Below are 16,265 nucleotides of genomic sequence, written 5' to 3'. Positions count from 1 at the left end.
GGACCCTGGCTCACGCTCTGCAGCTGACGTATCAGAGCAATGCCTAGAACGGTGGCGTCATTCTAGCACTTTGTCTGAAGTCTTGGACCGGTGCAGCAAAGTCAAAGAGATTTTCAACTTAGTAAATTTGTTTTAGATTTTTTGTAGGACTTACTCAACGATGACTTCGAGCGTGATGACGAGCACCGGGAATGGCTCCACAAACAGGCCCAGGACCTTCTGATGACTAGGACCTGGAACGTTGTGGGATTGATTGTGCGCTGGGTGACCAGGAGCTTAAGGGAATGCTCGCGAACCGCCTTTGAATTCATGGCACGACAGTTGGACAGGCCTTGGAGTAGAGCCCCCAAGTAGGTTTATGTCACAGGCATTTATCTGTGACAGGAACCATAGGCTTTAAAACCCATATATTTTTAGGGAACATCCCTAAGCATACTGGAAGTGAAAAACCCTAAACGTCGGAAAAAAATTCCAAAAATTGGACTGAGGTAGTTCTCTCTGAATCTGCACTGATAGAATGGGAAGAAAATAACTGATGTCAGCATGCTGGAGTGGTGCTTATAAAGGCACCACATGTCACATCTGGCATGGATGCTGATGCAGAACCAATCAACGCCACCTACTGACATGCAGAGCTACTGTTGAAAATGCCTGGATGCAGTCTGACACCTGGGTAACATACTACGGTAAGGAATTTGCATCTTGAAGTGTCTATCAGATCCACTGTACTATCTCCTGCATCACCCATATCTGGTACTCCAGTAAGCGCGAGACAGTTCCCTGTCCTTGTACCCTGTCAGTATATGGGAGAGGTCTCGAATTCAAAAGATGATCTAGAAAATGATCCTCCTCGTCTGATTCTGTTTTTTTCTGCCTCATTTGATTTCCTTTTGTCATCGGTCTCTTTGACTATTGATGGAAAAACTCTCACTCCCTACCTCGTATCTTCTCTCCAGCATTTCCCCTGTCAACTCCATTCATTTTCCATCCATTGTCTAGATGAGCCCTTCACTTAGTTTGTCATTTTCTTTCTCTCTTTCTATGTGGCCATTATATCCCATTTGTTCAGCGCCTCAAAACCATGTATGTCAAGGTAACAACTTTCAGTCATTGATACTGTGTCTTAGATAGTCCTGCTTTCTAATGTTAAAAGCACCTTCTAAAGGAAACTGTACTTTTTTTTTTATTTCAGTAAAATTTTCTTGAAAATTATATTTACATGGTGCATCACGTATACATGGGAGGTCATTTACAGAAAACGCAGATATAGAGTGCCCTGGGGGAGTCGGTGGGGGGGTGTTACAGGGAGTTACACAAGTCCATCATCTAGGCATTTCTGACTGTGGCTGTGCCGTTCCTGGCAGTGTGTTCCTTTAGTTCGTGCTCTCGTAACAATATTCTTAGTTTGCCCTCCGCCCCTCCATGATGTCCTTTCAATAGTCTCTCGCACGTTTGTTGATTGCCCACTCCCCTAGTCCCAGTGGCCGAGAAAGAAGGGGAAGAGAAGAAAAGAAAAGAGAGTGGAGAAGCTATCGGTAGAGGGAGTATTTGTGGTACTGTGCGTGAGCAGTGTCTGTGACTCAGTTGAGGCTCCTGTGGCTGCGTTGCTTGTTGCCGTTACTACGGCGGCTTGTGTGAGGACAGGTAATTGTCCAGTGATGGCCACATTTCGCATTTCTCGTGGGACGTCTGTGTGTGTTTGGCCGTTATGGTGTCTGCCCCTCTTAGGAATGTAACCCAGTTGAACCATGCCTTAAACGTGGCTTTCGCTGTGTCCTTCCAGTTGTTCAGTATCGTCTTAGCTGCTGCCTTCAGGAGTAGGTCAATCAGGTCCCTGTCTGCTTTAGTTTTGATTGAGGGAGCCATGAAGCCTATGGCCAGCCTGTGGAACTCAAGTTGGAGTGAGGCGCATGTTATGTCATTTATCAGTGTGCCTATCATGTCTCAGAACTTCTTGACCTTGGTGCAGTGGAAAAGGAGGTGTGCTAGATCTCCTGTTTGCTTGTTACAGTTCCAGCAGGAGTCGCTTTCTCTAATTCCTGTGGAGGCTAGGCGGGCGGGGGTCCAGTAAGCTTTGTGTATCAGCCAGAATTTGGTTTGGTCTAGGGTGGTTGTTACTTTCTTCCTCGACGTGGATGTCCAGAGTTCAGTCCTCTCCCTCTCGCTAAGCTCTCTACCTATGAGAGTTTCCCAGTATGATGTGACCTTCTTGTTAAGTTTTGTGGACTTGGGGCTTAGGACTTTGTACAGGTGCGCTACCTGGTGCCCTAGTTTGTTTAGGTTGGTAGCGTATTGCAGGATTGAGGGTGTTTGTTTGTTAAGGCCTGCCTTGCTAATCGCCACTTTGATCTTTAGGAAGTTGTATAATTCGATGTTGTCCAGTTTGTGTTCATCTTTGAGTGTGTCAAACGTGGTGTGTTGACCATGTTGATGTAGTTGGTTAACTGTGGAGATGCCATGTTTGTACCAAGAGTGTATGTCTAGTGTTTTGTCTCTGTATTTGATTCTAGGGTTGTGCCATATGGACTCAAACTGCGAGTTCCTCACACTTGTGTCTAGAAGCCTGTCTATCCTAAGGAGGGCCTTCCTTGTGTTCCTTAGTATAGGGTTATGTCTGATTGCGAGGTGTTTGCTTGCCGTAAGTAGTGCAATGGGTTCCATGCCTCCCAGTAGCTTCCTCTCTAATGAGAGCCATGCCGGGGTGTATTCTTGTTCGGGGGTCAGCCAGTGTAGTCCTTGTTTCGCTATACATGCTGTTTGGAATATCTTAAAGTTTGTTATATTGAGGCCTCCCATGTTCCTGGCTAGTCTGAGGTTCTGTAGGCTAAGTCTAGGCTTCTTACCCTTCCACAGGAAGGTGTTGAGCAGTTTGTCTTGTTTTTTATGGAAGTCCGCTGTGTTGGTCAATGGAAGCATATTAAGCATGTAGTTGACTATCGGCGTGAGCATCATCTTGACCATTTCCACCCTTCCCCACCATGTGGTGAATTTGGGTGACCACCCCTCTGTCCGTTCTTTGATTTTATGTAGTATTGCTTGTTCGTTCTGATCTAGGGTGGACCTGAGGTCCTTCTCGAAGAGGATGCCTAGGTACTTGATGGATTTTTTTTGCCATGTGAGCCCTGATGTTCCTAGTACTGTCTTCATCGTATGGATATTTAACGGTTTGCCCTCTGATTTTTTTTTCCCTGTTTAGTTTATATCCTGATACGTGAGCATACTGTTCTATGGTATCCATGAGGGCTTTTATTGACTCTTCCGGTTTTTCAGTTAATATTAGGACGTCGTCCGCGTAGGCGGCTAGTTTGAAAGTTTCTCCTTCTATTGGCATCCCCGTTATGTCCTTGTTTGTTCTTATCAAGTTTAGCAGTGGCTCTATTGCTAGGAGAAAAAGGGCTGGTGAGAGTGGGCATCCCTGTCTCGTACCTCGTTCTAAGCATAGCAGTTCACATGTCCCCCCATTGACCACTACCCGTGCTTTCGGGTCATTGTAAAGAGCCAGGACCATCTTCCTATAGTTTGGTCCCAGTCCGAATTTCTGCATGCATTGGTCTAGGAATGGCCAGGACACTCTGTCAAAAGCCTTTTCTGCGTCCAAGGCTATCATAACTGCCTCGTTGTTGCTTTTGCCTGCGTGGTTTATTATGTGACAAAGCAATCTAGTGCTGTCATGGGACACTCTATTTTTAAGGTAGCCTACCTGTAAGCAGTGTATAAGCTTGGGTAGATATGTGTTTAGTCTGGTCGCCAGGATCTTCGCATAGATCTTGCAATCTACATTAATGAGTGATATTGGCCTGTAGTTTTTGGGGTGCTGGATATCTTTGCCTTCCTTGGGTATTACTATGATGTTGGCTTCTGCCATTGTTGGTGTCATGCTACCTTTATGGACGCAGTTTGTGAGTACATCTATCAGCGTAGGCTTGAGTAGTGGTAGAAACTGTTTGAAGAACCTGGCTGTAAATCCGTCTGGGCCTGGTGCTTTGTTGTCTTTGAGGCTGGCTACTGCTCTTTCTACCTCGTCGCCTGTGATGGTTGTTTCTAGCATTTCTCGCTGGGAGTCACTCAGTACGGGGGTTGTAATTCGTTCTAGGAGTTCTTTGCCTCCGTCGTCGCCTAGGGTGGTGTCTCTCTTATAGAGTTCCGCATAGAAATCTCTAAAAGCGTTGAGTATCTCCTTGTTTGCTGTTTGGGATTTTCCTTTGCTGTCTCTGACTGCGGCTATTGAGTGTTGTTTCTGCTTGCCCTTGAGGTGGGATGCTAGCGCTTTCCCTGCTCTGTTGGCGTTACACAGATTTATGGCCTTGTATTTGTTTATCCAGTTCCCTGCCCTTACGCTGAGAATACTATTTAGTTCGTATTTCTTTTTTGTTAAGGTAGTGAGGGTGTTCCTGTCTTCTAAGTTGGCTATATGTCCCGTTTCTAAGTTTTTGATCTCCTGCTCTAGGTCTGAGATCTTTTTGTTCCTTTCTCTGTTGAGCCTGCCTTTAATTGTGAGTATTATGCCTCTAATGGTGGCTTTTAGGGCATCCCATAGGGAGTTCCTATCTATGTCGGGGGTGTCGTTGTTTACGAGGTATTCTTTTATTGCCATCTCTATTTCCGCTTTGGCTGCTGTGTTTTTAAGCAGGTCGTCATCAAATCTCCACCTGCGCGTTGGCTTTTCGTTGTGTTTACCTGTCAGCACCAGGCTGATGTGTGAGTGATCCGAGGTCAGTCGCTGTCGTTTTGTTCTTCGGGTGAGGGGTCCCGTGACCCATATTTGAGGTAGATTCTAGTGAGGTAGTTGCGGAGTTTTTCCCTTTTGTAGGTCCCTTCATTTGGTTTTCCCTGCATCGTCCGGTGATGCACTTCTTTTTGCTGCACCAGGGCTTTTGGTTCTGGTTTCCATTTCCTCCGTTGGCGGCCCCTGTAGGTATCTTCTTAGTTCTTCTGGATCTTCAAAGACCATTGTCCTCCAGTTGTCTGTGACTTTGAAGCGCGCTGGGCCGGTGAAGCTGAAGTTGAGCTTCCTTCTTCGCAGGGCATCCCTCAGTGCCAGAAACCCTTTTCTAGTTTCCACAGTTGGTTTGGAGTAGTCCTGTGTGAGGACTATCTTGCTGCTAGCCCAAGTCAGGTTTTGGTTTTTATGAGCAAAGGCAAAGATGGTGTCGGTATGGGTTGATCTCAGTGGGCAGCAGATTATCGGCCTGGGGGGCTTCCCATGTGCTGGTTTCCCTGCTGGTACTCGGTATGCTCTATCAACCTCAAATGGCCTATCAAATTTCAGGCTAGTCAGCTTAGGTAGCATATCCTCCAGCAGGGCTGCGCAGGAGCCTGCTGGGTCCTCAGCGCCCTCTGGGACGCCCAGGATCCTTATGTTGCCTCTTCATGCTTTGTCTTTTTGTTCCGCGAGCTGCTTCTGCATGGATCTTGTGGTCTTTGAGCACTGCGCTAGACTTTTGGAGTGTACTGTGGTGACGTCTTCGATGTCGCTTATGCGCTTCTCCGCGGCTTCTATTTTTGTATTGGTGCTGTGCAGGTCTGCTCTTATTGCTGCTAGCTCCAGCTGCATATTGTCAATTGTGACCTTTGTTTCTTTCGCCACAGCATTCCCTTCGTTGACTCTTTTTAGGATTGTTTCTAAAGTTATCGTCTCATTTTTGAGTTTCATCGGCGACTCCGAATTGTCTTTCCTGGGCTTTTTCTGGTCTCTGGTCACCTTCCCATCTTGCCCGGCCATCATGCTAAGGCCTCTCCTGGTTTGGAGGCTGCTTAGTCTTCCTTTGTGGGTAGAGGTCTGGGCTTTGACCAAGTCCCTCTTCTGTGTCGCGATTACGTTGTATGTGTGGAACCTTGCTGGTTCTCTTATGCTTCTGGTTCTTGTTTTTGAATTTGCCCCTGCCAGCGCGTGCTTTGCCTCGTTTGCTACCGTGCGGTCTGGGGTGGTGTTGTCCTACTTGGAGTTGGGCTAGTTGCTACGTGGTGCTGTGCCTCTTGTTCATTGACTTTCTGTATTTGAGTCCGTTGCCACGGGTTGTACCGTGTCGTCCCGTAATCTTGGTTAGTCGTGCTTAGATACCTTGTGCTGTGCTCTAAGTTTGCTTGCAGCTGACCTGTGTTCTTCTGCGCCTTCAACAGCGGTTCGGACCCTCCAGTTTAAAGCTCCGTTTCACTTCCCCCTCTTGTGTGGCCTGAAGTCGCTCACCGTGGTTGAGGCCTCGCTTCTGCTCTCACTTTGCTAGTTTCCTTTGGCTCGCTACAGTTAAGGTTACCTCTGTGGCAAGTTGTTTTGTTTCCGTTTGATTTTTGTCACCTCTGCGGTACTCTCGCCTGTCCGCCGCTCGCTAGTACGCTTCCTGACCGGTGTGTAGTCTCGTCGCCACCTGTGAGGCTGCCCGTAGCGATTGCTGCACTGCTCCTGTGTCACATATGTCTATATATTTCCTTTTGCCACTCCTCTGAGGCGTTCTCACTGCTTTTTCGCGGCCTTGATTGCGGTCGATGTGCGGTTTGCGGTGACGTGCCTCGGTTGTTTCCTGCCGCTGCGGTAGCGCTTCGCGTTGGTGCGGCGCTGCCGTGCGAGTTCAACGTATCTGCTACTCACTTCCTGCTCCTTTGTTTTGCTCCCTGATGGCTCCTTCCGGGGGATGGCGGCTGCAAAATGGCGGCGTCCTGTGTGAGGAGCGATTTCCTCGGTTGTTTCCTGCCGCTGCGGTAGCGCTTCCCCCACAGGTGCACGTGTGGGTCAGTATCCCGAAGCTCTCCCCGGTGCCTGCAGCGTGTAGCGTTTTGCGTTGGTGCGGCGCTGCCGTGCGAGCTCAACGTATCTGCTACTCACTTCCTGCTACTTTGTTTTGCTCCCTGATGGCTCCTTCCGGGGGATAATTTACAACAAGGAGTGGTGATGGACAGAGTCTCTGAATTAAGCAGAGTACTCTCACCCAGTCAAGAGATCAGGGCTAGATCCAACACCGTTTTTTAGCTCATTGCACCATCCCAGTTTCAGAACCTGGCTGTATGCAAATTAGTCTGTCCCTGGCCCAGTGCATCATGGGAACAGGGCAGACCAGACTACAAAAGCCAATTCTTACACTGGGAAGGAAACAAGCTTCCGGGGACCGGTTTCTGGCATTTCAGCCGTCTTCGGCCCGGCTTGCTTGAATCCTGATGGTGCAATGAGCAAGGGACTCACATCTGAGTATACCCTTCCACGCTTAGGGTGGACAAAATAATTTACAACAAGGGGTGGTGATGGACAGAGTCTCTGAATTAAGCAGAGTACTCTCACCCAGTCAAGAGATCAGGGCTAGATCCAACACCGTTTTTTAGCTCATTGCACCATCCCAGTTTCAGAACCTGGCTGTATGCAAATTAGTCTGTCCCTGGCCCAGTGCATCATGGGAACAGGGCAGACCAGACTACAAAAGCCAATTCTTACACTGGGAAGGAAACAAGCTTCCGGGGACCGGTTTCCGGCATTTCAGCCGTCTTCGGCCCGGCTTGCTTGAATCCTGATGGTGCAATGAGCAAGGGACTCACATCTGAGTATACCCTTCCACGCTTAGGGTGGACAAAATAATTTACAACAAGGGGTGGTGATGGACAGAGTCTCTGAATTAAGCAGAGTACTCTCACCCAGTCAAGAGATCAGGGCTAGATCCAACACCGATTTTTAGCTCATTGCACCATCCCAGTTTCAGAACCTGGCTGTATGCAAATTAGTCTGTCCCTGGCCCAGTGCATCATGGGAACAGGGCAGACCAGACTACAAAAGCCAATTCTTTCACTGGGAAGGAAACAAGCTTCCGGGGACCGGTTTCTGGCATTTCAGCCGTCTTCGGCCCGGCTTGCTTGAATCCTGATGGTGCAATGAGCAAGGGACTCACATCTGAGTATACCCTTCCACGCTTAGGGTGGACAAAATAATTTACAACAAGGGGTGGTGATGGACAGAGTCTCTGAATTAAGCAGAGTACTCTCACCCAGTCAAGAGATCAGGGCTAGATCCAACACCGTTTTTTAGCTCATTGCACCATCCCAGTTTCAGAACCTGGCTGTATGCAAATTAGTCTGTCCCTGGCCCAGTGCATCATGGGAACAGGGCAGACCAGACTACAAAAGCCAATTCTTACACTGGGAAGGAAACAAGCTTCCGGGGACCGGTTTCTGGCATTTCAGCCGTCTTCGGCCCGGCTTGCTTGAATCCTGATGGTGCAATGAGCAAGGGACTCACATCTGAGTATACCCTTCCACGCTTAGGGTGGACAAAATAATTTACAACAAGGGGTGGTGATGGACAGAGTCTCTGAATTAAGCAGAGTACTCTCACCCAGTCAAGAGATCAGGGCTAGATCCAACACCGTTTTTTAGCTCATTGCACCATCCCAGTTTCAGAACCTTGCTGTATGCAAATTAGTCTGTCCCTGGCCCAGTGCATCATGGGAACAGGGCAGACCAGACTACAAAAGCCAATTCTTACACTGGGAAGGAAACAAGCTTCCGGGGGATGGCGGCTGCAAAATGGCGGCGTCCTGTGTGAGGAGCGATTTCACTTTTGTTCCGTTACTGCCGCCAGCGCAATCTCCCTGGCTGCGGTAGATGTTGTTCGGCTTAAAGTGGTCTTGGCCTCTTTCGCTGTTATATTGGTGCTTCTTCACCGCGTTGGCTCTGGCGGAAGGTATGGTTCCGCTTGGCTTAGGCGTTAGCTGCAGGGGGTATGGTTCCTATTCGGCTTAGGCGTTAGCTGCTATGTTCTATTGTGCCTGCATGCGTGGGCTCTGCGGAAGTGCTGCGTGATTGGTTTGTTGCGAGCTCACCTCACTCCCTTCCGTTGCCTGCAGCTATTCTTCTCGCCTCGGACGTTGGGACGCCATTTTGGCTCTCGTTACTGTCTCCCTCTGGAGGATTAAACGGCTCGTAGCACTGCTTTGGCGCCTTCCCCTTGGTTTAACCCCGCTGTACGTTTTTATCTGAAGCAGTATATTCATGACATTCAGAAATCAAGGTAGACATGTAAAACCTAATGACCGTAATCATTTTTGTATGGAGACATTCCCTCAACAGGTAACTTCTGAATCTCAGTAGAAGGAACAACAGAATCTTTAGACTTTTTCAACACTGCAGTGATTATTTTTGCTCAAACGATCTAAAAATCACACAATACAACCTAGCGAACAACTATCAATTCCAGCGTTGCTCTCTCAAAGTTCAACCTATCACAGTGCGGCTCTGTATGCAGCCAACCAATGACAGCGCTCCTTAGTGATTGGTGGTGATGTCTCACCAAACCCAGCACGGCTATTCAGCTTACTAACTACTCACAGCTCAATCTTTCCGTGAATGAGGAAAACAATTAAAAAATCATTTTTTTAATTGTTACTCTAAAATGACAAAATAAACGTTGTATTCTCACCTTAAATAGGAAGGAATAATCAAGTTAAAGTAAGATAGATCTCGCAAACAATAAAAACATGGGCAGCTACAGAAAACGCTCTACTAATCAACCCCGTTCACACTAGGCAGACCCTGTCCAGTGGCATCTCCCCCAGCTAATCCAATTACTCTTGTGCACCTAAGAGCAAAACACACCAACCTAAATTAGACATGCAACCCTAAAAAGAAAATTTGTTAATTCAGAAACCCCTATCTCTGTGCACGCAGTGCCTTGCACTACACACTACCATACGCATACGGGTAACCCAGAGAGCTTGGATTTTGATAAATCCGATAACCAGATCAATCAATAATAAAACCAAACTTTTGCATAAAATCACGAATAAGAATGATACATCAGAACAACAGTGATCAAACCACCAGCTCAACCTAAAATCAGCATTCCATAGCCAAACACGTCACATCCAGCATAACAATCCATCAACACATACAAAGTTCAGCAACACACCACAAAAACACTTGAATCATCCCCAGTCATCAAAATCATGCCATCCTAATCATACTTGCACTCCAAATTGCTCAGGGACAGTACTGCAAGTCAGATTTCTCAAAAAAATCCTTGGGTCGGGAAATCCACTATCTTTACAGACTGGGCAAAGGAAGGAAAGCTAGAGGCGTATTCCAGCAAAAGGAGGTGTTCTTTAACATGCAGCCATCCTCTGCTACCAAAAGTTGTGGAAGCAAATTGGTATGTCAAAATGTAGATTCCCTGAAAATGTACTTAAATGAAACCTCCCACATTTACTGGATCGCAGACAGGTGTTAAACCTTAATTTCATGAGGTAATGTCCCCATCTTAAGGCGTGTCCCCAAATATCAAATAGCAGAGCAATACAATTTATTAAGCAGTGGGGTCCACACAATAATTGAGTTCTAGATCAATGAAAAGCTAAAGGGTTTTATTACAAAAATTCAAACTAAGTGGTACAGAGTCAATGCCACAAAGAAATTGGTTGGGATCCATCAGAAGATTGGGAAGTCTTCTAGATCACCCCCAAAATCAATGGGTTTTTTATACATAACTATTGCATATTAACAGTTCTGTAGATTTTTCGTGGTCTGGCCAAATGTATGATTTCTTCTGCAAATCACAGCACTTAGAAAATAAACATGATTTTGCCTTAGCACCAAAGCACCATTTCTTAATAATTATTCAGCACCCCCTATGCTAATTTTATCTGGATATGTTTGAACAAAACATGACACTTTGACCATAGACCTTCTTCGAGTGAATAGGCCCTGTGTAGAAATGGAAGATCTGATTACAAGTAACAATTTTTCATCCGTACCATGGAAAGTTAATTGTAAGCAAAATAATACAGCAATGAAAAGAAACTAATATGACCTCATCTCGACTGTGTCCTGCAGAATCTGTGGGTAGATGTTGTGAATGAATGAGTGACAGAGATGGCATCCATCTTGTCCAAGATGGCGTTTTACACAGAAAAAGTAAAAAACATTATTAAACGTACTTCTACACATCCTAGGATATTTGTTTGAAAGGCCATTACACCATATCAGTCTGAAGATGTAAAGTGGTGTATGAAAATGCTTATTACACATTGTTAATGATACACAGAAATATAAATCTTTAAATACCTTTCTCATCATCAGGTTAAAATATGTTAGAGTGTTAATGTAGACAACTGCTAGCAGCTCAGCCTTCATCTTTCTGAACCTGGTAACATAAACACCATCATGTTACGTAACAACTGTTCACCTCACGAGTTATGCATGTTCTGGCAAAATCATGTCATATTGTTGAGTTCTGTCATATTTTGTACTATTGACTAGCACACGTCTGCATCAGATCGAGAGAATTAGGTAAGCAATGAGACCAATTCTGATCTGATTTTTTATTTTTAATTGGCAGGAATTATTACATGGAAAAATCATTCAATGCTTATGTGTCTGTGAGATGGAACTGTGTCCAGGATCTGTAGAGGAGCCATCTCTGTCTTATGTCTACTTGAGGCTTGAGACAGACGGTAAGACCGTAAGGCGCTTTGTCCAAGAGAGACGGGTAAAGCTATACCTGTACTTATGTACCTTCATGTGATATTTTCTGGGTTGTTTCATAAATCCTCTGCATGCCTACGTTAGTTTATTGGTTTGGAAGTATGTGTTACAGGATTTATAAATCAAACTTCTTGTCCTAGCTTCAATGTGTGCACGAACATAAGAGGAATACAATACATTCTGGGCCTCTTAGAGCTTTTAATTTCTTTCAGAAAGTTTTTAACATTATTCATTGTAACATGAACTATTCCGCTCCATCTCTGCTAAATGCGTCTGGCTGTTTGGTCTACCGCTGAATTATAAATACCCTTTTGGGTACGCCACACTCTCGTGTGCATACACATTACATTACATCGACAAATAAACTCGCTGGGAACGAGCAAAAAGTAAAAAAAAAAATGTTTAAATCGCAATCTCATATTGCCCTCTTGTGGTCATGACGAAGATTGTAGGATTTTCTCTTCTGCTTTATAGCTCCTTATTGACTGCTCCCAAGACTTCATTCTCTATGAACTATTCTATTCCTGTCTCGACCTGCATGAAGATGGATGATTAGCTAATTCACTGTAAAATAGAAACACCTAATCCTGGTTTCTGACACTTCCGGCCCGAACAAGCACATTAAACGCCCCCATAAATTTAAGTGACTTGACACTGCACCTGTAACAGGTATACTGCATTTATTTACCCCTTTGTCCCTCTCACTGTGATGACTCATTCAGTGAGATGTACCCAAGCCAATAAGCGGGCCAGGACAACTGCACAAAAATGCAAACAAGCTTAAGCCACAGGCAAAAATAAGGTGCACAACAGGAAAACCAACATTGTGGAACCCAACAAATCCAAAATCAGTGGACCCTGGACCCCACGACTAAAAGACACGAAGGAGAATAAACTGCCCAAGTGGCAGTCCCCAGAAAACCTATAGAGAAGCACTCTGCACCCCAGCCAGGGTTGCAGACAGGCAACAAGTAGAACTCACCTGCAGGGCTTGAAGTGGGCCCGGTCTCACCGGGTCTGAGCACCGGCAGTTTTTTAAGGAGGCCTCGAAATGGGTCTCTATCGGGCTCTGTTTGTGCCCTGGCACAAGCGCAGCGTTTTTTTTCCGAACGTTATTGGGGAAGGGAAATCCTTTAAAGAGTCATTTTCTCTCTGGATTTCCCTTCTCTTTTCGGAACTCAAGAGCAGCAACATTGCCGTGGTGTCACCAGGGCTTTATGTGGAAGCTTTTTCAGTATTATTGACAAGACACAGCTGCTGCTTATTTATCTTGTGCAACTAACAACCATTGACAAAGCTAATAGTCCTGACTTCTTGTGTGTATGATGTTAATTGTTGTATTATATATCTGTATGCAATGACAGAAACATCAAAAATACCAGTTGGGCGGCACACTATGCTAAGCACAAATGTTTTGCTTACTTGTTTTTAAGCCACGCCCTTAATTACATCGGCCACACCCACTTAAAGCCCTTGTATACCCAGAGAAGAAGACAGACCAAGCTGCAGATAAGCAAGCAGAAACTTGACCAACTGAACAAGCCGGGGTCTTAGGCAGTCCCCCACTACGAGCGGGACAAAAACAAAGCAGAGGAGAACGGAACTCCCTCACCCCGTAGATCAATTTTATTTATTTATTTTATTTAATGCGATTTTATATAGCGCAAACTTTACCCGAAGGTGTCAGAGCGCTTTACATAAGAACCAGTTGCAAAACATAAGGATTTAGGATTACATGCATTACATAAAAGATACAAACAGAAAAAATTGCAAATGTACCAGATGTAAAGTCACACAAGAAAGAGATACAAACAGAAAGAAAAATTGCAAATGTACAAATAGTAGAGTCACTCAAGGAAGAGATACAAATGGATATACTCTAAGAGTCACATAGGAATGGTAGAGAGTACAATTGTCTACTGCATATACTAGTGATTAGAGTTATCTCTATATACATATATACACATAGTAGATTTTCTCAGGTCAAGACCCCCCCAAAAAAAACATTAAAAAACAACAAAAAAAACAGAAGAGCAGAGTTCCATTAAGTGGGGTTGGAGGGGGACGCAGTCACAGACCAAGGGAGGGTGGTGAGAGATACAAGGGTATGGAGAAAAGGCAAATCAGAAAAGGGAAGAATCATTTGAGGATCGTCAAGGGGGAAACGAGGGAAAAGGGTAAAGGACGAGGGAATGGACAAGATGGCGGGTCAGGGTCCAGAGAAAAGCGTCCGACAGCACTAGCAAAATGGCGGCCAGGACGAAAGAAAAAGTAAATAAGTCCATGAGAGTCCGTGGCGTAGTTTCTTTCATTCGAATGTGGCTGCAGGGCTGCTGCCTGCATCTGGTGTTTTCACGGCCCGCTGCTTTATTTTGGGGAGGTGTTTGTATGACCCTAGGGCTGCTCCGCACGGGCCCTCTCTGCTGGCCCAGAATTGCGGGGGCTGCTGCAGACGTGGGGCGGCCGGGGAGCGCAGCCAGGGCTCACCTTTCTCGGCGGCGGCTGCATGGTGATCCTGGAGGTCCGGGAGAACCATAAATCCCTGCCCTCCGCACATCACGCGAAGGAAGACCCACCACCTCAGGAGACAGAGGACCAGGAAAGATTACTGGCAGAAACACTGCCAGCGGAAGAAGAAAAGTAGACAGCACCGTGAGCACAGAGTCGGGACCCAACCAAAGCACAACCTGGCTACAAACACCCAAACGGAAGGAGACAACCAGAAAGAGATCTTAGTTCTCCCAAGCAGGTGGGCCAAAGGTACGGCCCCCAGAAGGACACCATCGAGGCCAAACAATGTAACCACACAGAAGACAAGGGCACAAATGGAGAAAAATGGAGAGACCACAACATCAACTACAGAACTCAGGAAGGACACACCACCTGCGGGAGCAGACGTAAAAAAAAACAAAGCCACTAAGTTCCTAGAGATAAGACCCAGGTTGTTCACCAGACCACGCCAAGGGGATATGAACGCGGACCCACTAATCCTGAAGAATGGAAGGGCCAAGATCCAACTGAAAACATTCAAGAGAAAACCCGCCACTGGAGGAAGAGAAACAGAACGAGAAATCAAACTGATTCGATCACACGAGGCCTGAAACCACATCTAACACCGAGCATAGGAAACCCGAGGTGACAACAGACCAGACGCCAGCACTGAAAAAGACACACAAGCTGAAAGACCCTGTGACATGAAAACCTTCATGTCCAATCTCCAATCTCACAGCCGGAGTCACACCAATAACTGAACTTGGAGACATGGAAACGACAGGGGGAGGGGCATTACCAAAGGAAGCGCTACTCCAACCACACCACAGCCTACATCAGACAAGGAAACTTGAGCTGGGCAATGCCAGAGCAACCAGTACAACCAGAGCCCTCACAATTGCATTGGAAGGAACACCACAACAGGACCAAATGCGAAGGACAGACAGGGCATCTACCACCATCTCCCATCCCCTGAAAAATAACCAGGGAAGAAGGGCATTGCTGTGGCACACAAGCAGAACTACTGGAGGGCAACCTCACAACCGACACACCCTGACAATGCACAACCGACACACCCTGAAACACAGAAGTCCTGAGAAGGAGGAAACCTCATTGCTCAGGCGACAAGTCGGACAGGTAAGACCTCCCTAAAGAAAATGCCCCAGAGAGACCCTCAGATGAATGAGCCCATCAGAACAATTGATCCGCAAAAGAAGACAAAGACAGAGCACTCCTCCCATCCTGCCGACTGACAGAGGACATGGCAGGGGTGTGGTCAAGCCAAAAGAAGAAGACCCAGCCCCACAGTGCAGAGGGGAAAAGTGAAGAAGGCCAGCCGAAACACCTCCAGGAGCCACCAGTCGGAAGAACGGGCCCTCCAGAAGACATCCCACAGGTCTCGGACCCGGAGAGCTCCTGACCAGGCCCCCAACCACGGGTCCGGAGGGAACAGAGAAAATCCCCTCAGGATGTAGGAAGTCAGCAGCGACCAGCCCAGTTTTCTCCAGAACTCACTGACAGAGGCAGAAGCCAGGCCAACTACCATGCATGTAGCCAACAGAGCCTCTGAATGAACCACATGGAGGCCAGTGAGGGGCCACCGAGCCATGGGGCACCAAGAACGTTATGGCTGCCAGATCACCTGCACCATCAACCAGAGACCTCGCCCGAACAGGATCCGACAACAATCCACAGATGAGACGGAATCTCAAACTCCTTGAGGCAGGGAAGGGAATGACATAATACCCAGATCCGACCGCAATCACGCCTCAACGAAAACAAGATCCGGAGTTGGAGCCAACTGAGACTTCCTTGTAGTCACTAATGATAGAGATGTTTTAAGGTATGGGCAAAGTGGGCCCTGGCCCAGGGCCCCAGTCTCTCAGGGGGCCCCCTGATAGAGCCAGCTCGTTTCTGCCCCGGTGACCTTGAATAATTCTTACACAGATTGTAATAGACTATCACACACCACCCATATTCAAAATACATTAAAGGAAAACAGTATTTGAAACAGATATTTTGCAGAGAATGTTGCGCTTGTTTCATTCTTTCAGATCAAAGCAGGACTTCAAATATTCATATGTCACAAAGATTATTTGCAGTAATATCAGTGAGCAGCTGCTGTGTTACAATATTGAAAAAACTCTTTACTATCCCTAAATATTAGATGTAAACTCATTTAGAATGTCGACAAGTGTGTCTGTCCACTGTCAGTGACCTGGCCAAAGAGGGCATGAAAGCGCTGAAAATGGATTATAAATTCAAAGCTGTTCTGAACAGGGCCCCCCAAAATACGAATGGCCCAGGGCCCCCATAATCCT

Source organism: Lissotriton helveticus, chromosome 9 (genome assembly GCF_964261635.1).
Source record: "Lissotriton helveticus chromosome 9, aLisHel1.1, whole genome shotgun sequence".
NCBI classification, from domain to species: domain Eukaryota; kingdom Metazoa; phylum Chordata; class Amphibia; order Caudata; family Salamandridae; genus Lissotriton; species Lissotriton helveticus.
Note: the sequence above shows the minus strand (reverse complement) of the source record.